The following is a 23,169-nucleotide window of genomic DNA, read 5'->3' as shown; positions in this document are numbered from 1 at the left end:
GGACAAGAACATTCTTGTTGAAGCAGATCCTGAACCTGAAAGGACTCTGAAAAGGAAACTAAAAGAAGTTAAAATACAACAATCCAGAGACAACTTTACAGGAATTTTCGAACAGGAAGAGGAGATGGCAGCCGAAAATAATAATAATGCAAGGAGGATGCTTGGTGACTTTACTGCACCTAATTCCAATTTACATAGAAGAAGCATCTCCATTCCTGCCATTGGAGCAAACAACTTTGAGCTGAAACCTCAATTAATTTCTCTGATGCAGCAGAACTGCAAGTTTCATGGACTTCCATCTGAAGATCCTTTTCAGTTCTTAACTGAATTCTTGCAGATATGTGATACTGTTAAGACTAATAGAGTAGATCCTGAAGTCTACAGGCTCATGCTTTTCCATTTTGCTGTAAGAGACAGAGCTAGAATATGGTTGGACTCTCAACCCAAGGATAGCCTGAACTCTTGGGATAAGCTGGTTACGGCTTTCTTAGCCAAGTTCTTTCCTCCTCAAAAGCTGAGTAAGCTTAGAGTGGATGTTCAAACCTTCAGACAGAAAGAAGGTGAATCCCTCTATGAAGCTTGGGAGAGATGTAAGCAACTGACCAAAAAGTGTCCCTCTGACATGCTTTCAGAATGGACCATCCTGGATATATTCTATGATGGTCTATCTGAATTAGCTAAGATGTCATTGGATACTTCTACAGGTGGATCCATTCACCTAAAAAAAAAACGCCTGCAGAAGCTCAAGAACTTATTGACATGGTTGCTAACAACCAGTTTATGTACACTTCTGAGAGGAATCCTGTGAGTAATGGGACGCCTCAGAAGAAGGGAGTTCTTGAAATTGATACTCTGAATGCCATATTGGCTCAGAATAAAATATTGACTCAGCAAGTCAATATGATTTCTCAGAGTCTGAATGGAATACAAGCTGCATCCAACAATACTCAAGAGGCATCTTCTGAAGAAGAAGCTTATGATCCTGAGAACCCTGCAATAGCAGAGGTGAATTACATGGGTGAACCATATGGAAACACTTATAATCCCTCATAGAGAAATCACCCAAATCTCTCATGGAAGGATCAACAAAAGCCTCAACAAGGCTTTAACAATGGTGGAAGAAACATGTTTAATAGCAAGCCTTTTCCATCATCAACTCAGCAAAAGATAGAGAGTTCTGAGCAGGATCCATCTAGCTTAGCAAACATAGTCTCTGATCTATCTAAGGCCATTCTGAGTTTCATGAATGAAACAAGGTCCTCCATTAGAAATTTGGAGGCACAAGTGGGCCAGCTGAGTAAGAAGATCACTGAAACCCCTCCTAGTGCTCTCCCAAGCAATACAGAAGAAAATCCAAAAGGAGAGTGCAAGGCCACAAGAGAGGATGAGGATGTGAATCCCAAGGAGGAAGACCTCCTGGGACGTCCAGTGATCAATAAGGAGTTTCCCTCTGAGGAACCAAAGGAATCTGAGACTCATCTAGAGACCATAGAGATTCCATTGAACCTCCTTATGCCATTCATGAGCTCTGATGAGTATTCCTCTTCTGAAGAGAATGGGGATGTTACTGAAGAGCAAGTTGCCAAGTTCCTTGGTGCAATCATGAAGCTGAATGCCAATTTATTTGGTAATGAGACTTGGGGAGATGAACCTCCCCTGTTCACCAACGAACTAAATGCATTGGATCAACTGAGATTGCCTAAGAAGAAACAGGATCCTGGAAAGTTCCTAATACTTTGTACCATAGGTACCATGACCTTTGAGAAGGCTCTATGTGACCTTGGGTCAGGGATAAACCTCATGCCCCTCTCTGTAATGGAGAAACTGGGAATCTTTGAGGTACAAGCTGCTAGAATCTCACTAGAGATGGCAGACAACTCAAGAAAGCAGGCTTATGGACTAGTAGAGGACATGTTAGTAAAGGTTGAAGGTCTTTACATCCCTGCTGATTTCATAATCCTAGACACTGGGAAGGATGAGGATGAATCCATCATCCTTGGAAGACCCTTCCTAGCCACAGCAAGAGCTGTGATTGATGTAGACAGAGGAGAATTGATCCTTCAACTAAATGAGGATAACCTTGTGTTTAAAACTCAAGAATCTCCTTCTGTAACAATGGAGAGGAAGCATAAAAAGCTTCTCTCAGTACAGAGTCAACTAAAGCCCCCACAGTCAAACTCTAAGTTTGGTGTTGGGAGGCCTCAGCCAAACTCTAAGTTTGGTGTTGAACTCTGGTGCACGAAATTGTGATCTCTGGTAATGGCTTCTTAGGCCAGATACTCTGATCTAGTTTTACAGTCTGTCACAACTTCGATACAACTAACCAGCAAGTGCACTGGGTCGTCCAAGTAATACCTTACATGAGTAAGGGTCGAATCCCACGGAGATTGTTGGTATGAAGCAAGCTATGGTCACCTTGTAAATCTCAGTCAGGCGGATATAAAATAATTATGTGGTTTTCGAATTTTAAATAATAAAATAGGGATAGAGACACTTATGTAATTCATTGATAGGAATTTCAGATAAGCGAATGGAGATGCTTTCGTTCCTCTGAACCTCTGTTTTCCTGCTATCTTCATCCAATCAGTCTTACTCCTTTCCATGGCTGGCTTTATGCAAGGGCATCACCGTTGTCAGTGGCTACATCCCCTCCTCTCAGTGAATAATATGCTCACGCACCCTGTCACGGCACGGCTATTCATCTGTCGGTTCTCGATCATGCTGGAATAGGATTCACCCTCCTTTTGTGTCTGTCACTAACGCCCAACAATCGCGAGTTTGAAGCTCGTCACAGTCATTCAATCATTGAATCCTACTCAGAATACCACAGACAAGGTTTAGACCTTCCGGATTCTCTTGAATGCCGCCATCATTCTAGCGTACGCCACGAAGATTCTGGTTAGGAGATCTAAGAGATACTCATTCTAGCTTAATTCATGTAGAACAGAAGTGTTTGTCAGGCACGCATTCATAAGGGGGAAGGATGATGAGCGTCACACATAATCATCACCTTCATCACGTTCTTGGGTGCGAATGGATATCTTAGAAGCAAAATAAGAAGAATTGAATAGAAAACAGTAGTACTTTGCATTAATCTTTGAGGAACAGCAGAGCTCCACACCTTAATCTATGGAGTGTAGAAACTCTACCGTATGAAAATACATAAGTGAAGGTCCAGGCATGGCCGAGATGGCCAGCCCCCTAAAATGTGATCAAAGGATCATAAGGTAATCCAAAGATGCCTAATACAATAGTAAAAGGTCCTATTTATAATAAACTAGCTACTAGGGTTTACATGAGTAAGTAATTGATGCATAAATCCACTTCCTGGGCCCACTTGGTGTGTGTTTGGGCTGAGCCTAAGTGTTGTACGTGCAGAGGCCATTTGTGGAGTTGAACGCCAGTTTCTGTGCCAGTTTGGGCGTTCAACTCTGGTTTTGGATCCTTTTCTGGCGCTGGACGCCAGATTTGGGTAGAAAGCTGGCGTTGAACGCCAGTTTACGTCGTCTATTCTTGGCCAAAGTATGGACTAATATATATTGCTGGAAAGCCCTGGATGTATACTTTCCAACGCAATTGGAAGCGCGCCATTTCGAGTTCTGTAGCTCCAGAAAATCCACTTTGAGTGCAGGGAGGTCAGAATCCAACAGCATCAGTAGTCCTTCTTCAACCTCTGAATCTGATTTCTGCTCAAGTCCCTCAATTTCAGCCAGAAAATACCTGAAATCACAGAAAAACACACAAACTCATAGTAAAGTCCAGAAATGTGAATTTAACATAAAAACTAATGAAAACATCCCTAAAAGTAACTAGATCCTACTAAAAACATACTAAAAACAATGCCAAAAAGCGTATAAATTATCCGCTCATCACAACACCAAACTTAAATTGTTGCTTGTCCCCAAGCAACTGAAAATCAAATAGGATAAAAAGAAGAGAATATGCTATAAATTCCAAACTATCGATGAAACAGAGCTTCAATCATATGAGCGGGACTTATAGCTTTTTGCCTCTTGAATAGTTTTGGCATCTCACTTTATCCATTGAGGTTCAGAATGATTGGCTTCTATAGGAACTCAGAGTTCAGATAGTGTTATTGATTCTCCTAGTTCAGTATGATGATTCTTGAACACAGCTTCTTTATGAGTCTTGGCCGTGGCCCTAAGCACTTTGTTTTCCAGTATTACCACCGGATACATAAATGCCACAGACACATAATTGGGTGAACCTTTTCAGATTGTGACTCAGCTTTGCTAACGTCCCCAATTAGAGGTGTCCAGGGTTCTTAAGCACACTCTTTTTTTTTTTTTTTTGCTTTGGACCTTGACTTTAACCGCTCAGTCTCAAGTTTTCACTTGACACCTACACGCCACAAGCACATGGTTAGGGACAGCTTAGTTTAGCCGCTTAGACCAGGATTTTATTCCTTTAGGCCCTCCTATCCACTGATGCTCAAAGCCTTGGGATCCTTTTTATTTGCCCTTGCCTTTTGGTTTTAAAGGTTATTGGCTTTTTCTGCTTGCTTTTTCTTTTTCTTTCTATTTATTTATTTATTTTTTCGCCTACTTTTTTTTTTCTGCAAGCTTTGTTCTTTGCTGCTTTTTCTTGCTTCAAGAATCATTTTTTTTTTATTTTTCAGATTATCAAATAACATGTCTCCTAGTCATCATTCTTTCAAGAGCCAACATATTTAACATTCTTAAACAACAACTTCAAAAGACATATGCACTGTTCAAGCATTCATTCAGAAAACAAGAAGCATTGTCACCACATCAATATGATTAAGCTAAGTTCAAGGATAAATTCGAAACTCATGTACTTCTTGTTCTTTTGAATTAAAACATTTTTCATTTAAGAGAGGTGATGGATTCATAGTACATTCATAACTTTAAGACAAAGTTACCAACTACTAATGATCATGTAATGGGGACACAAACATAGATAAGCACATAGAAAACGAAAAACAGAAGAAAGAAGAACAAGGAATGAATCCACCTTAGTGATGGTGGCTTTTCCTTCTTGAGGAACTAATGATGTCCTTGAGCTCTTCTATGTCTCTTCATTGTCTTTGTTGCTCCTCCCTCATTGCTTTTTGATCTTCTCTTATTTTATGAAGCATGATGGAGTGCTCTTGATGTTCCACCCTTAGTTGTCCCATATTGGAACTCAATTCTCCTAGGGAGGTGTTGATTTGCTCCCAATAATTTTGTGGAGGAAAGTGCATTTGAGGCATCTCAGGGATCTCATGGAAATGAGCTTCTTGCGCCTCTTGAGCTCCATGGCTGGGCTCTCTAGCTTGCTCCATCTTTTTCTTAGTGATGGGCTTGTCCTCTTTAATGAGGATATCTCCCTCTATGTCAATCCCAGCTGAATTGCATAGGTGGCAAATGAGGTGAGGGAAGGCTAACCTTGCCATAGTGGAGGACTTGTCAGCCACCTTGTAGAGTTCTTGAGGTATAATCTCATGAACTTCCACCTCTTCTCCAATCATGATGCTATGGATCATGATGGCCCGGTCTATAGTAACTTCAGACCGGTTGCTAGTGGGAATGATTGAGCATTGAATAAACTCCAACCATCCTCTAGCTATAGGCTTGAGGTCCAATCTTCTTAGTTGAACCGGCTTGCCTTTGGAGTCAATCTTCCATTGAGCTCCTTCTACACATATGTCCATAAGGACTTGGTCCAACCTTTGATCAAAGTTGACTCTCCTTGTGTAGGGGCGTGCGTTCTCTTCCATGTATGGCAAGTTGAACGCCAACCTCACATTTTCCGGACTAAAATCTAAGTATTTCCCCCGAACCATTATAACATAGTTCTTTGGATCCGGGTTCTTACTTTGATCATGATTCTTGGTGATCCATGCATTGACATAGAACTCTTGAACCATTAGGATGCCGACTTGTTGGATGGGATTTGTTAGAACTTCCCAACCTCTTCTTTGAATTTCATGTCGGATCTCCGGATACTCATTTCTTTTGAGTTTAAAAGGGACCTCAGGGATCACCTTCTTCTTGGCCACAACGTCATAGAAGTGGTCTTGATGGGCTTTGGAGATGAACCTTTCCATCTCCCATGACTCGGATGTGGAAGCTTTTATCTTCCCTTTCCCTCTTCTAGAGGATTCTCCGGTCTTAGATGCCATCAATGGTAATGGAAAAACAAAAAGCTTATGCTTTTACCACACCAAACTTAGAATATTGCTCGCCCTCGAGCAATAAACAAAAGAATAGAAGAAGAAGAAGAAGAAATATGGAGAGGGAAAGGGAGATGTAGTTTCGGCCAAGAGGAGTGTAGAGGGGTGTGTTGTGTGAATTTGATGAAGAATGGAGGTCTTTATATAGGGAAAGAAGGGGGGTATTGGTTCGGACATATGGGTGGGTTTGGGTGGGAAATTGGTTTTGAATTTTGAAGGTAGGTGGAGTTTATGAGGTAGGTTTATTGGGAAGAGTGGGTGGATGTGAGTGGTGAAGGTTTAGTGGGGAAGAGAGATTGAGGTGGTTGGTGAGGAATTTTTAGGGAAGAGTGTTTATGGGGTTGTGTGAAAGAGAGTGGTGAGAAGAAGTGAGTGGAGGTAGGTGGGGATCCTGTGGGGTCCACAGATCCTGAGGTGTCAAGGTATTTACATCCCTGCACCCATTAGGCATGTAAAAATGCCTTTGTACCCAACTCTGGGTGTTCAGCGCCAGGTTGGTGGCCATTTTGGGCGTTCAGCGCCCATTTGTGTGCCATTTCTGGCGTTGAACGCCAGAACCATGCCTGTTCTGGCGTTCAGCGCCCAGAAGCTGCCCATTTTGGGCGTTCAGCGCCAGAACCATGCTCTGTTCTGGCGCTGAACGCCAGACAGATGCTCCTTCAGGGTGTGATTTTTCTTCTGCTGTTTTTTTGATTCCGTTTTCAATTTTTATATTTATTTTGTGACTCCACATGATCATGACCCTAAGAAAACATGAAAAACAATAAAAATAAGAATTAGATAAACATTGGGTTGCCTCCCAACAAGCGCTTCTTTAATGTCAATAGCTTGACAGTGGGCTCTCATGGAGCCTCACAGATGTGCAGAGCTTTGTTGAGACTCTCCAACACCAAACTTAGAGTTTGGATATGGGAGTTCAACACCAAACTTAGAGTTTGGTTATGGCCTCCCAACACCAAACTTAGAGTTTGACTGTGGGGGCTCTGGTTGACTCTGCTTTGAGAGAAGCTTTTCATGCTTCCTCTTCATGGTTGCAGAGGGGGATCCTTGAGTTTTAAACACAAGGGAGTCCTCATCCCATTGAAGGACTATTTCACCTCTGTCAACATCAATTACAGCTCTTGCAGTGGCCAGGAAAGGTCTTCCTAGGATGATGGATTCATCCTCTCCCTTTCCAGTATCCAGGACTATGAAATCAGTAGGTATGTGAAGGCCCTCAACCTTTACTAATACATCTTCTACTTGTCCATAAGCCTGTTTTCTTGAGCTCTCTGCCATCTCTAGTGAGATTTTAGCAGCTTGCACCCCATAGATTCTCAGTTTCTCTATTACAGAGAGGGGCATGAGGTTTATTCCTGAACCAAGGTCACATAGAGCCTTAAAGATCATGGTGCCTATGGTACAGGGTATTATGAACTTTCCAGGATCCTGTCTCTTCTGAGGCAATGTCAGTTGATCCAGATCACTTAGTTCATTGATGAACAAGGGAGGTTCAACTTCCCAAGCATCAATGCCAAATAATTTGGCATTTAGCTTCATGATTGCACCAAGAAACTTGGCAGTTTGCTCTTCAGTAACATCCTCATTCTCTTCAGAAGAGGAATACTCATCAGAGCTCATGAAGGGCATAAGGAGGTTCAATGGGATCTCTATGGTCTCTAGATGGGCCTCAGAGTCCTTTGGTTCCTCAGAGGGAAGCTCCTTATTGGTCACTGGACGTCCCAGGAGGTCTTCCTCCTTGGGATTCACGTCCTCTCCTCTCCTCACAGGTTCGGCCATGGCGCTTATGTCAATGGCCTTGCACTCTCCTTTTGGGTTCTCTTCTGTATTGCTTGGGAGAGTACTAGGAGGGATTTCAGTGATCCTTTTACTCAGCTGGCCCACTTGTGCTTCCAGATTTCTAATGGAAGAGCTTGTTTCATTCATGAAACTTACAGTGGCCTTGGACAGATCAGAGACTAGATTTGCTAAATTAGAAGCATTTTGTTCAGAGTTCTCTGTCTGTTGCTGAGTGGATGATGGAAAAGGTTTATTATTGTTAAACCTATTTCTTCCACCATTATTAAAGCCTTGTTGAGGCTTTTGATCCTTCCATGAGAAATTTGGATGATTTCTCCATGTTGAGTTATAGGTGTTTCCATAAGGTTCACCTAAGTACTTTACCTCTGCTATTACAGGTTCTCAGGATCATAGGCTTCTTCTTCAGAAGATGCCTCTTGAGTATTGTTGGATGCAGCTTGCATTCCATTCAAACTCTGAGAGATCATATTGACTTGCTGAGTCAATATTTTATTCTGTGCCAATATGGCATTCAGAGTATCAACTTCAAGAACTCCCTTCTTCATAGGCGTCCCATTACTCACAGGATTCCTTTCAGAAGTGTACATGAACTGGTTATTAGCAACCATGTCAATGAGTTCTTAAGCTTCTGCAGGCGTTTTCTTTAGGTGAATGGATCCACCTGCAGAAGTGTCCAGTGACATCTTTGATAGCTCAGATAAACCATCATAGAATATATCCAAGATGGTCCATTCTGAAAGCATGTCAGAAGGACACTTTTTGGTCAACTGTTTGTATCTTTCCCAAGCTTCATAGAGGGATTCACCTTCTTTCTGTCTGAAGGTTTGAACATCAGCTCTAAGCTTGCTCAGCTTTTGAGGAGGAAAGTACTTGGCTAAGAAAGCCGTGACCAGCTTATCCCAAGAGTTTAGGCTGTCTTTAGGTTGAGAATCCAACCATAATCTAGCTCTGTCTCTTACAGCAAAAGGAAAAAGCATGAGCCTGTAGACTTCAGGATCTACTCCATTAGTCTTAACAGTATCACATATCTGCAAGAATTCAGTTAAGAACTGAAAAGGATCTTCAGATGGAAGTCCATGAAACTTGCAGTTCTGCTGCATTAGAGAAACTAATTGAGGTTTCAGCTCAAAGTTGTTTGCTCCAATGGCAGGAATGGAGATGCTTCTTCCATGTAAACTGGAATTAGGTGCAGTAAAGTCACCAAGCATCTTCCTTACATTATCATTATTTTCGGCTTCCATCTCCTCTGCCTGTTCGAAAATTTCTGAAAGGTTATCTCTGGATTGTTGTATTTTAGCTTCTCTTAATTTTCTCTTCAGAGTCCTTTCAGGTTCCGGATCTGCTTCCACAAGAATGTTTTGATCCTTGCTCCTGCTCATATGACAAAGAAGAAGGCACAGAAAAATAATAATAATAATAGAGATCCTTTATACCACAGTATAGGGATCCCTTTGTGAGTGGAAGAAAAGAGGGGGAGACAAAGAATGTGATGTAAAGGAAGAAACACAACTGTACGAATGGAAGAGATGTGAGATGAGATGTTAGGATATGAATGAATAAATAGAATGAGATGGGGGAGGGATAATTTTCGAAAATTATTTTGAAAAAGAGTTAGTGATTTTTGAAAAATAGTTTTTTGAAAAAATGTTAGTAATTTTCGAAAATTTTTGAAATCAAAAATAAAAAATAAAAATAATTAGTTAATTAAAAAGAAATTTTTGAAAAAGAGGGGAGATATTTTCGAAAATTAGTGAGAGAGAGTTAGTTAGGTAGTTTTGAAAAAGTTAAGAAACAAACAAAAAGTTAGTTAGTTAGTTGAAACAAATTTTGAAAAGATAGGAAGTTAGGAAGTTAGAGAAGATATTTTGAAATCAAATTTTTGAAAAAGATAAGATAAGAAGATATTTTTGAAAAGATATGATAGAAATTAGTTTTTGAAAAATATTTGATTTTTTAAAATCTCAATTAATGACCTGATTCATAAGAAATCACAAGATACGATTCTAGAACTCAAAGTTTGAATCTTTCTTAACAAGCAAGTAACAAACTTCAAATTTTTGAATCAAAACATTAATTGATTATGTTATTTTCGAAAATTTGATATAAAAATAAGAAAAAGATTTTTGAAAAATATTTTTGGAATTTTCGAAAATAACTAAGAATTTTGAAAAAGATTTGATTTTTGAAAAAGATTTTGAAAAAGATAAGATTTTCAAATTGAAAATTTGATTTGACTCATGAGAAACAATTTGATTTTAAAAATTTTTGAAAAAGTCAATCCAAATTTTCGAATTTGATGAGAGAAAAAGGGAAAGATATTTTTTTGATTTTTGAATTTTTATGATGAGAGAGAAAAACATAAAAAAAAATGCAGTGCATGAAATTTTTAGATCAAAACATGTGATGCATGCAAGAATGCTATGAATGTCAAGATGAACACCAAGAACACTTTGAATGTCATGATGAACATCAAGAACATATTTTTGAAAAATTTTTAATGCAAAGAAAACATGCAAGACACCAAACTTAGAATTCTTTAATGCTTAGACACTAAGAATTCAAGAATGCATATGATAAACATGAAAAGACACAAAACAAAAAATCATCAAGATCAAACAAGAAGACTTACCAAGAACAACTTGAAGATCATGAAGAACACTATGAATGCATGATATTTTCAAAAAATGCAGGATGCATATGCAAGTGACACCAAACTTATGATATGACTCAAGACTCAAACAAGAAACACAAAATATTTTTTTATTTTCATGATTTTCTAATTTTTTTGGATTTTTATTTTATATTTTTCGCATATTAAAAGGAAAAATAAGGATTCCAAAAATTTTTAATATGAATTCCAGGAATCTTGCCATGTTAGTCTAAAGCTTCAGTCCAGGAATTAGACATGGCTCACTAGCCAGCCAAGCTTTCAAAGAAAGCTCCAGTCCAAAACACTAGACATGGCCAATGGCCAGCCAAGCTTCAGCAGATATGGATACTTTTCATGTATAGAGCAACTAAGTGTGTGAGAATCTCTTCATTTGTGATGGTAAGTTGAAATCCCAGTTCAAAAATTAGACATGGCTTACAGCCAGCCAGGATTCAACAAATCACCATGAAACACTAGAATTCATTCTTAAAAATTCTGAAGAAAAATATATTTTTGAAAACATTTTTATTTTTATTTTTTATTTTTTTTTTCAAAAACAGATGAGAAAATTTTGAAATATTTTTGAAAAATTTTTGAAAATAAAAAAAGAAAAGTACCTAATCTGAGCAACAGGATGAACCGTCAGTTGTCCAAACTCAAACAATCCCCGGCAACGGCGCCAAAAACTTGGTGCACAAAATTGTGATCTCTGGTAATGGCTTCTTAGGCCAGATACTCTGATCTAGTTTTACAGTCTGTCACAACTTCGATACAACTAACCAGCAAGTGCACTGGGTCGTCCAAGTAATACCTTACGTGAGTAAGGGTGGAATCCCACGGAGATTGTTGGTATGAAGCAAGCTATGGTCACCTTGTAAATCTCAGTCAGGCGGATATAAAATAATTATGTGGTTTTCGAATTTTAAATAATAAAATAGGGATAGAGACACTTATGTAATTCATTGATAGGAATTTCAGATAAGCGAATGGAGATGCTTTCGTTCCTCTGAACCTCTGCTTTCCTGCTATCTTCATCCAATCAGTCTTACTCCTTTCCATGGCTGGCTTTATGCAAGGGCATCACCGTTGTCAGTGGCTACATCCCCTCCTCTCAGTGAATAATATGCTCACGCACCCTGTCACGGCACGGCTATTCATCTGTCGGTTCTCGATCATGCTGGAATAGGATTCACCCTCCTTTTGTGTCTGTCACTAACGCCCAACAATCGCGAGTTTGAAGCTCGTCACAGTCATTCAATCATTGAATCCTACTCAGAATACCACAGACAAGGTTTAGACCTTCCGGATTCTCTTGAATGCCGCCATCATTCTAGCGTACGCCACGAAGATTCTGGTTAGGAGATCTAAGAGATACTCATTCTAGCTTAATTCATGTAGAACAGAAGTGTTTGTCAGGCACGCATTCATAAGGGGGAAGGATGATGAGCGTCACACATAATCATCACCTTCATCACGTTCTTGGGTGCGAATGGATATCTTAGAAGCAAAATAAGAAGAATTGAATAGAAAACAGTAGTACTTTGCATTAATCTTTGAGGAACAGCAGAGCTCCACACCTTAATCTATGGAGTGTAGAAACTCTACCGTATGAAAATACATAAGTGAAGGTCCAGGCATGGCCGAGATGGCCAGCCCCCTAAAACGTGATCAAAGGATCATAAGGTAATCCAAAGATGCCTAATACAATAGTAAAAGGTCCTATTTATAATAAACTAGCTACTAGGGTTTACATGAGTAAGTAATTGATGCATAAATCCACTTCCTGGGCCCACTTGGTGTGTGTTTGGGCTGAGCCTAAGTGTTGCACGTGCAGAGGCCATTTCTGGAGTTGAACGCCAGTTTCTGTGCCAGTTTGGGCGTTCAACTCTGGTTTTGGATCCTTTTCTGGCGCTGGACGCCAGATTTGGGTAGAAAGCTGGCGTTGAACGCCAGTTTACGTCGTCTATTCTTGGCCAAAGCATGGACTATTATATATTGCTGGAAAGCCCTGGATGTCTACTTTCCAATGCAATTGGAAGCGCGCCATTTCGAGTTCTGTAGCTCCAGAAAATCCACTTTGAGTGCAGGGCGGTCAGAATCCAACAGCATCAGCAGTCCTTCTTCAACATCTGAATCTGATTTCTGCTCAAGTCCCTCAATTTCAGCCAGAAAATACCTGAAATCACAGAAAAACACACAAACTCATAGTAAAGTCTAGAAATGTGAATTTAACATAAAAACTAATGAAAACATCCCTAAAAGTAACTAGATCCTACTAAAAACATACTAAAAACAATGCCAAAAAGCGTATAAATTATCCGCTCATCAAACTCCCATGTCCAAACTCTAAGTTTGGTGTTGGGAGTTTATAAAATTGACCTGATCACCTGTGTGGCTCCATGAGAGCCCACTGTCAAGCTATTGACATTAAAGAAGCGCTTGTTGGGAGGCAACCCAATTTTTATCTATCTAATTTTATTTTCATTCTTATTGTTCTTTCATGTTTTATTAGGTTCATGATCATGTGGAGTCACAAAATAAATAGAAAAATTAAAAACAGAATTAAAAATAGTAGAAGAAAAATCACACCCTGGAGGAAGGGCTTACTGGCGTTTAAACGCCAGTAAGGAGCATCTGGCTGGCGTTCAACGCCAGAACAGAGCATGGATCTGGCGTTGAACGCCAGAAACAAGCAGCATCCTGGCGTTCAGACGCCAGAAATGCACACTGAGGAAAGTTGGCGCTGAACGCCAGAAACAAGCATAGAACTGGCGTTTAATGCCAGAAACATGCTGCATCTGGGCGTTGAACGCCCAGAACAAGCATCAATTCGGCGTTTAAACGCCAGAATTGCATGCAAAGGCATTTTACATGCCTAATTGGTGCAGGGATGCAAATCCTTGACACCTCAGGATCTGTGGACCCCACAGGATCATCTCAGCATCTGTGGACCCCACAGGATCCCCACACATTACCTCCTCATAATCCTATATCACCCTTTCCCAAGAACCCTTCACCAATCACCTCCAATTCCCCTCCAAAACCCACAAGATCCCCACCTACCTCCACTCATATTCTTCCCTCTTCTCAATATTCATCCTCTCTTTCCCATCCAATCCCACCCATATAGCCAAATACACACATCCCTCCATCTCCTCCATATCTTCTTCTCCTTCTTCTTCTATTCTTTCTTCTTTTGCTCGAGGGCGAGCAACATTCTAAGTTTGGTGTGGTAAAAGCATAGCTTTTTTGTTTTTCCATAACCATTGATGGCACCTAAGGCCAGAGAAACCTCTAGAAAGAGGAAAGAGAAGACAAAAGCTTCCACATCCGAGTTATAGGAGATGGAGTGATTCATCTCAAGGGTCTATAGCTCAGTGGTAGAATATTTGACTGCAAATCAAGAGATTCCTGAGATAACTCAGGGGATACATTTTCCTCCACACAATTATTGGGGACAACTAAGGATGGAGTACTAAGAGCACTCCATCACCCTCCATGAAATTAGAGAAGATCAAAGAGCAATGAGAGAGGAGCAACAAAGACAAGGAAGAGACATAGAAGAGCTCAAGGACATCATTGGTTCCTCAAGAAGGAAACGCCACCATCACTAAGGTGGACTCATTCCTTGTTCTTAAATTTTCTATTTTTCGTTTTCTTATGTTAAAATGTTTATCTATGTTTGTGTCTTTATTACATGATCATTAGTGTCTAAGTGTCTATGCCTTAAAGTAGTGAATATGAATCCATCACCTCTCTTAAATGAAAAATATTTTAATTACAAAAGAACAAGAAGTACATGATTTCGAATTCATCCTTGAAACTAGTTTAATTATTTTGATGTGGTGACAATAATTTTTGTTTTCTGAATGAATGCTTGAACATTGCATATGTCTTTTGAAGTTGTTGTTTATGAATGTTAAATATATTGGCTCTTGAAGAATAAGGAAAAAGGAGACATGTTATTTGATAATCTGAAAAATCATAAAAATGATTCTTGAAGCAAGAAAAAGCAGTGAATACAAAGCTTGCAGGAAAAAAAAAGCAAGCAGAAAAAGCCAAAAGCTCTTAAAATCAAAAGGCAAGAGCAAAAAGCCAATAACCCTTAAAACCAAAAGGCAAGGGTAAATAAAAAGGATCCCAAGGCTTTGAGCATCAGTGGATAGGAGGACCTAAAGGAATAAAATCCTGGCCTAAGCGGCTAAACCAAGCTGTCCCTAACCATGTGCTTGTGGCGTGAAGGTGTCAAGTGAAAACTTGAGACTGAGCGGTTAAAGTCAAGGTCCAAAGCAAAAGAAGAGTGTGCTTAAGAACCCTGGACACCTCTAATTGGGGACTTTAGCAAAGCTGAGTCACAATCTGAAAAGGTTCACCCAATTATGTGTCTGTGGCATTTATGTATCCGGTGGTAATACTGGAAAACAAAGTGCTTAGGGCCACGGCCAAGACTCATAAAGTAGTTGTATTCAAGAATCAACATACTGAACTAGGAGAATCAATAACACTATCTGAACTCTGAGTTCCTATAGATGCCAATCATTCTGAACTTCAATGGATAAAGTGAGATGCCAAAACTATTCAAGAGGCAAAAAGCTACAAGTCCCGCTCATCTGATTTGAGCTATGTTTCATTGATATTTTGGAATTTATAGTATATTCTCTTCTTTTTATCCTATTTGATTTTCAGTTGCTTGGGGACAAGCAACAATTTAAGTTTGGTGTTGTGATGAGCGGATAATTTATACGCTTTTTGGCATTATTTTTAGTATGTTTTTAGTAGGATCTAGTTACTTTTAGGGATATTTTTATTAGTTTTTATGTTAAATACACATTTCTGGACTTTACTATAAGTTTGTGTGTTTTTCTGTGATTTCAGGTATTTTCTGGCTGAAATTGAGGGACTTGAGCAAAAATCAGATTCAGAGGTTGAAGAAGGACTGCTGATGCTATTGGATTCTGACCTCCCTGCACTCAAAGTGGATTTTCTGGAGCTACAGAACTTCAAATGGCACGCTCTCAACGGCGTTGGAAAGTAGACATCCAGGGCTTTCCTGCAATATATAATAGTCCATACTTTGCCCGATTTTAGATGACACAAAAGGGCGTTGAACGCCAGTTCTACGCTGCAGTCTGGAGTTAAACGCCAGAAACACGTCACGAACCAGAGTTGAACGCCAAAAACACGTTACAACTTGGCGTTCAACTCCAAAAGAAGCCTCTGCACGTGTAAACTTCAAGCTTAGCCTAAGCACACACTAAGTGGGCCCCGGAAGTGGATTTATGCATCAATTACTTACTTCTGTAAATCCTAGTAACTAGTTTAGTATAAATAGGACTTTTTACTATTGTATTTACATCTTCGGATCATCTTGGGACGTTTAGTTCTTAGATCATGGGGGCTGGCCATTCGGCCATGCCTGAACCTTTCACTTATGTATTTTCAACGGTAGAGTTTCTACATACCATAGATTAAGGTGTGGAGCTCTGCTGTTCCTCAAGGATTAATGCAAAGTACTACTGTTTTTCTATTCAATTCAACTTATTCCGCTTCTAAGATATTCATTCGCACTTCACTATGAATGTGATGATCGTGACAATCATCATCATTTCCCCATGAACGCGTGCCTGACAACCACTTCCGTTCTACCTTAGATTGAATGGATATCTCTTGGATATCTAATACAGGGGACCGAGTCCGAGTTATTAGTGTCTTCGTGGTATAAGTTAGAACCCATGGATGGCCATTCCTGAGATCCAGAAAGTCTAAACCTTGTCTGTGGTATTCCGAGTAGGATCTGGGAAGGGATGGCTGTGACGAACTTCAAACTCGCGAGTGCTGGGCGTAGTGACAGATGCAAAAGGAGGGTGAATCCTATTCCAGTATGATCGAGAACCTCCAGAAGATTAGCCGTGCCGTGACAGAGCATTTGGACCTTTTTCACAGAGAGGATGGGATGTAGCCATTGACAACGGTGATGCCCTATATAAAGCTTGCCATGGAAAGGAGTAGGAATGATTGGATGAAGACAGCAGGAAAGCAGAGGTTCAGAGGAACGAAAGCATCTCTATACGCTTATCTGAAATTCTCACCAATGATTTGCATAAGTATTTCTATCTTTATTTTCTGTTTATTTATTATTATTATTCGAAAACTCCACAACCATTTGATATCCACCTGACTAAGATTTACAAGATGACCATAGCTTGCTTCATACCAACAATCTCCGTGGGATTGACCCTTACTCACGTAAGGTTTTATTACTTGGATGACCCAGTGCACTTGCTGGTTAGTTGTATCGAAGTTGTGACAAATTATGAATTAAGATTAGAGCACCAAATTTTTGGAGCCATTACCAGGGATCACAATTTCGTGCACCAGCACGCCTCCAACCTAAGAAGGTACTACAGCTAGAAAAAGTAAAAGATCTCAGTATTGGATGCACTCTTTTTTCTGAAAGGATTTTTTAATGAGGCACCAAGTCGAGACTCAGACACTATCCGACTTAAAGGGATGAAAAATTCCCACATGTATATATTTGCACTTTCCTTTGAATAAAATATATATTTTAGATATTCTACAAGTTTCCAAGACGAATTAATCTGAAGCATTCATTGTCCGATTATAAAGCAACAGATCGGCATAAAGTGAAGAACAATTTCACTGCACGATCACGATAAAGACAATCGTCCGATAAAGGTGAAAACGCGATTCACCTAAAAGACGATCTAAAGATAGCAACCACCTTCTACAAATCGGCAAAGATGAACACAGAATAATGTAAGAAGTTATCAAAAGTGATCCGAAAAAGAACCTGACGAGGTCTTATGGATTGCTAAATAATAACTTAAAGACTGGCCGACGTTAAGAAGTCGGACCAAGTCAACCCAAGTTATAAGTAAACCCTTAAAAGAGGTCTGGCCAACCCTATTAAAGAGGATTACTTTAACTTAGAAGGGCCCGACATGACAAAGTCAGCCCAAAATGAAAAGTTATAAAAGTAGTCCCTGAAAGAGACCTGACAAAGGTCCAAAAAAGAGGACTACAAAAATAACTTAGAAAGAGGACGACGCAAAGAAGTCGACCTCCTACAAACAAGTAATAAAAGTAATCCCTGAAAGAGATCTGACAAAGGTCCAAAAAGAGGACTACAAAAATAACTTAGAAAGAGGACGACGCAAAGAAGTCGACCTCCTACAAACAAGTTATAAAAGTAATCCTTGAAAAAGATATGACAAAGATCCAAGAAAGAGGATTACAAAAATAACTTAGAAGAGATCGACATAATGAAGTCAGTCTCCTACAACAAACAAGTTATAAAAGTAATCCCTGAAAGAGATCTGACAAAGATCTAAGAAAGAGGATTACAAAAATAACTTAGAAGAGATCGACATAACAAAGTCGGTTTCCTACAACAGACAAGTTATAAAAGTAATCTCTGAAAGAGACCTGACCAAGGTCCAAAAAAGAAGATTACTAAAAATAACCGAGAAAAGATCGACATGACAACGTCGGTCAACTACTTGGAAAAGGACAAAAAAGTCGGTCATGGATTGCTAATTGGATCCATGCATCTACGACCTCCAAGTACAAAGCAGTTCAAAGAGGCTGAGCAACAAGGCTTCAACATTCTCGAAACATATAAAAGCTAAGACAGGCGAAAGCAAGCATGACATAAGATAACAAAGCTTCAGGGTTAGACCCAAAAGCTTAGAAGATACTCGTTGTGTTTTTCAAAATAATGGGTTGCTAAACAAGCAACCAGAAAGAGTGTCAGCAAAATAGACCAACCACGAAATAAAGAGTTTTAAAGCCCACAAGCCGGCAACTACATAAATATCCAAAATAAATCAGCTAAATATTAGAAGACTTTTCAGCAGCATCAGTCTGAGGAGAGGGAGGGCGAGCCTGGAGAGGAACAGCATCCACAGTACCATCGTCCCAGTTTAAGATCTGGCAGTCAGGATCAGAAGCGGGAGGGCCGACCTGGGCAGGAGGAACAGCAGGAGCTGACACCTTGGCAGAAGACACAGGGAGGGGATCGACATCATCATCATTCTCGGCATCAAGGACAATCTTACCATCCCTGACAACATTATCCAAGCTGAAGAGAGTAAGGTCGGCCTCGGGAGCAATAATCCGAACTTGCTCTTTCAGGTTTTCATAAGCAGCAGTTACGCTGCCAACAAAATGACCCTGGAGCTCAGAGTAATCAGCTCGGGCGTTCTCCAACTCCGCCTTCAGACGCATTTCCTCCCGATAGGATGTAACATAGCTGTCTTTATGCCTCAGTGCCGTGTCCTCGGCCAGCCTTACAGAAGCCGCCAGAGAAAGTGAATGGTGCACGAATTGTGAATCACACTTTTCACAACTCGTACCACTAACCAGCAAGTGCACTGGGTCGTCCAAGTAATACCTTATGTGAGTAAGGGTCGAATCCCACGGAGATTGTTGGTTTGAAGCAATCTATGGTTATCTTGCAATTCTTAGTCAGGAAGTCAATTTTATTTATCAGTTGAATTGCGAATAAACAAGAGAGTATGGGTTAAAGGTTACTTATTATGCAGTAATGGAGAATATGTTGGAGTTTTGGAGATGCTTTGTCTTCTGAATCTCTGCTTTCCTCTGTCTTCTGATTCACGCACGCACGTCCTTCTATGGCAAGCTGTGTGTAGGTGGATCACCGTTGTCAATGGCTACCATCCATCCTTCCAGTGAAAAGGGTCCAGGTGCGCTGTCACCGCACGGCTAATCATCTGCAGGTTCTCAGTTGTACCGGAATAGGATTTACTATCCTTTTGCGTCTGTCACTACGCCCAGCACTCGTGAGTTTGAAGTTCGTCACAGTCATCCAATCCCAGAATCCTACTCGGAATACCACAGACAAGGTTTAGACTTTCCGGATTCTCATGAATGCCGCCATCAATCTAGCTTATACCACGGAGATTCTGATTAAGGAATCTAAGAGATATTCATTCATCTGATGTAGAATGGAGGTGATTGTCAGACACACGTTCATGGATTGAGGAAGGTGATGAGTGTCACTGATCATCACCTTCTCCATAGTTAGGCGCGAATGGATATCTTAGATAGGAACACGCATGTTTGAATGGAAAACAGAAATACTTGCATTAATTCATCGAGACACAGCAGAGCTCCTCACCCCCAACAATGGAGTTTAGAGACTCATGCCGTCAAAGAGTATAAAGTTCAGATCTAAAATGTCATGAGATGCAAAATAATATTCTAAAAGTTGTTTAAATACTAAACTAGTAGCCTAGGTTTACAAAAAGTGAGTAGACTATGACAGATGGTGCAGAGATCCACTTCTGGGGCCCACTTGGTGTGTGCTGGGGCTGAGACTTAAATAATTCACGTGCATAAGACTGTTTTGGGCGTTCAACGCCAGGTTTGGATCCATTTCTGGCGTTGAACTCCAACTTTTAATCCTTTTCTGACGCTGGACGCCAGAATTGGGCAGAGAACTGGCGTTGAACGCCAGTTTACGTCATCTATCCTTGAGCAAAGTATGGACTATTATATATTGCTGGAAAGCCCTGGATGTCTATTTTCCAACGCAATTGAAAGCGCGCCATTTCGAGTTCTGTAGCCCCAGAAAATCCACTTTGAGTGCAGGGAGGTCAGAATCCAACAACATCAGCAGTCCTTTTTCAGCCTGAATCAGATTTTTGCTCAGCTCCCTCAATTTCAGCCAGAAAAATACCTGAAATTATAGAAAAACACACAACTCATAGTAAAGTCCAGAAATATGAATTTTTCCTAAAAACTAATGGAAATAAACTAAAAACTAACTGGAATATACTAAAAACTATATGAAATTAACCCCAAAAAGCGTATAAAATATCCGCTCATCAGTGAACTCGCCTTCTCGTTCTCCAGATCCTTCTCCAACTTGGCTACCTTTACTTCAAGCTCCTCCTTCAGGCCTTTCATCCGATCAAACTCCTGTTTAGCCTCCTCCATAAAGGCTTTGGTGGCGTGAAGAGGAAGATTTTGAGCAGTCCGGTACAGAGCAGCCCCCATATACGCCATTCTAACACTACTTCGAGTTATAAAGTCCAGATGGCGAAGGAGCGACACATCATCCATAGGAAGGGCACCGTAGGGACCGATTTGTTGATCCACAAATTCAATTACATTAAAGTCAGGAGCATCAAGGTTGAAAGGCTCATCTATTTTTTTTCTTGTTGGGAGGAGCACCAGAACTAGAGGCAGAAGTCGGTGGAGGGTCAGCCAGACGAACCCGAGGAGTAGGGATCACCTTCCTCGGTCCAGGAGAACTCGACACAGGTGGCTTTACTTGCACTTGGGAAGATCCCTCCCCGGCCGCCTTGGCCAAGATGTTCTGAGCAGCAGTCGCCTTCTTTGCCCTTTTGAAGGCCTTCATGGATTCATTATTTTTTGACATCTCTGCAAACACAAAATTAGCCATAATAAATGGTTACAATCACAAGATGAGGAAGCCAAACTAAGAAACAAGTATAGAAACAAGTCAGGCAAATACCCAAAACAGCCCGGACCAGGGATGGGTCATTCAAAAACCTTTTTGTATCAAGATGGGGTGGTGCTCCCTATAAATCTTCAAGAACAACAACAAAGGCACGCTCAACATCGTCAAGCATATCCCAGGAATAGCGAGACACTCTCACCTCCTTCTGCCACTCTAGAGGGAAAGAAGGCTCATCATTTTTATCAAGAAAAAAAGGGCGGGCCTCCTCGACAGCACGAACTTTAAAGAAGTAATTCTTGAAATCCTTAAAGGACTCATCATACATAGCAAACACTTTATGGCCCTGGGCAGACCTGAAGGAAACCCAGGAAGCTTTCTTTTTCGAAGAGCCACCAGGCTTGGCGGAAAGAAACAGGTAAAGGAAGAGAGCCTGAGAAGGTGTTACACCTAACTATTGGCAAAGTAGCTGAAAAATTTTGATAAAACCCCAGGAATTCGGGTGAAGCTGGGACGGGGCAATATTACACGACCACAATAGGTCGGTCTTAAAAGCAGTAAAAGGAAACATAATGTCCAGTTGACTGAAGAAATATTTGTAGGCATAGAAGAAGGGACGCTCCCCCTCGATGGAAGTCGGAAAACAAACCCTCTCATCAGAATCAGGAGCAACAAGCTCATAATCCCTCTCCCAGGCACTGTTTCCACAAATCCTATGACGCTTCCTCAGCTCTATGAAAAATTCATTATCCACAACAGAAACACACATCAAGACAAGGGAGTCTAGCCAATCGGACATCCCCTCGGGAACTCTGGAAGACATCTCTACAATGTTATTGCGAGAAGACATGAGGCAAACTAATCCTACAATAAGAAAAGAAGATTAGATTACTAAAAAGCATCTCGGGCAAAGGGCGAAAAAACTCGACCAATAGGATACAGAAGAACAAACAGAAAAGGAAAAACCCAAGACTCAAACCAAAGTCCTGGGGCATCCTTTGGAGGCAGTAACAAAGCAAGGTTTCTGGAAAAATCTACAGCTTACGTCTCGGCTTCCCCCAAACAAGAAAAGAAGATTTTCAAACAGCAAGCATAAAAGTTTAAAAAGTCATCAAAACCACTATCTTTTTACAGTCTATCAGCAAAAAAGCTTCGACAACATCAAACACGCCAAACGGAAACCATCAAAGGCACAACCTTTTTTCAGAATCAGACAAAAAAGCAATCATTCAAACAAAGCGAGGAAAAGATGCAAATTTTCTGGGTATTAGTATCAGATAGAAACAACAGAACATGCAAAAATCCCTAAAAAGCATCAAGCAACAGGAAAGGCAAAAAGGATCATGCAGAAGATGAAGAAACTCCTAGAACACACATTTCAACAACAATTAGGCGCGACAAAACAGAAAGATCCAAACTTTCTTTAAAGCAAAAGCAAAACCTCATCACAAAGCCAAAACAATGAAAAGAAAAAGAAAATACGAATGGAACTAATCTAGAAAGGGAAGAAGCTTCAAGGAGACGTGAAAATGAAAGCTGCCCAGAAAAATCGCCTAGCGACGCCGCAACGCAAGAAAAGCAGAAATGTGAGCGAAAGACAGAAAGTGAGAGAACAAAGGAAGAAATTGCGAAAAGAGAGAAGAAGAGAAACCGTTTCTGGGTTTTTGAAAATCAAAATAAAGAGCCAAAGGAAAATGGGGCAATTAATACTAATTAATGAAAGTATTAAACCCTCACACGTTCCCAAAGCACTAATATAAAAGCGCGCGCTTTTAGAGGAAAACGTTCTACATTCAAAAGTCGCTACAAAGGAATCGACGAAATGCTTGAGTTCGGCTTCATTAGGAAAGGACCGAAGTCAAGGACTCTGGTATGCGAAATTGTGATCTCAGGTTAGGTTGTAAAATTTGTTGTTTGTTCTCTCCCTGGCAATGGCGCCAATAACTGGTGCACCATACCATGGTCCAAACATAACTTCACAACTTCGCACAACTAACCAGCAAGTGCACTGGGTAGTCCAAGTAATAAAACCTTACGTGAGTAAGGGTCGATCCCACG

General features: G+C 40.4%; 2 non-coding genes across 2 annotated transcripts; one reads left to right on the top strand and one right to left on the bottom strand.

Moving 5' to 3' along the window:
• Window positions 1-520: 520 nt before the first annotated feature.
• On the bottom strand, window positions 521-628 carry LOC148571180 (small nucleolar RNA R71). Its single transcript, XR_015908856.1, has one exon. It is a non-coding gene; the product is annotated as a small nucleolar RNA R71 (small nucleolar RNA).
• Window positions 629-8,733: 8,105 nt separating this feature from the next.
• Window positions 8,734-8,841, top strand: LOC148571179 (small nucleolar RNA R71). The gene has a single exon (XR_015908144.1). It is a non-coding gene; the product is annotated as a small nucleolar RNA R71 (small nucleolar RNA).
• Window positions 8,842-23,169: the final 14,328 nt, after the last annotated feature.

Source organism: Arachis ipaensis, chromosome B3 (assembly GCF_059453495.1).
Source record: "Arachis ipaensis isolate K30076 ecotype BB chromosome B3, ASM5945349v1, whole genome shotgun sequence".
NCBI lineage: Eukaryota > Viridiplantae > Streptophyta > Magnoliopsida > Fabales > Fabaceae > Arachis > Arachis ipaensis.
This window is presented reverse-complemented; position numbering and strand designations above follow the sequence as displayed.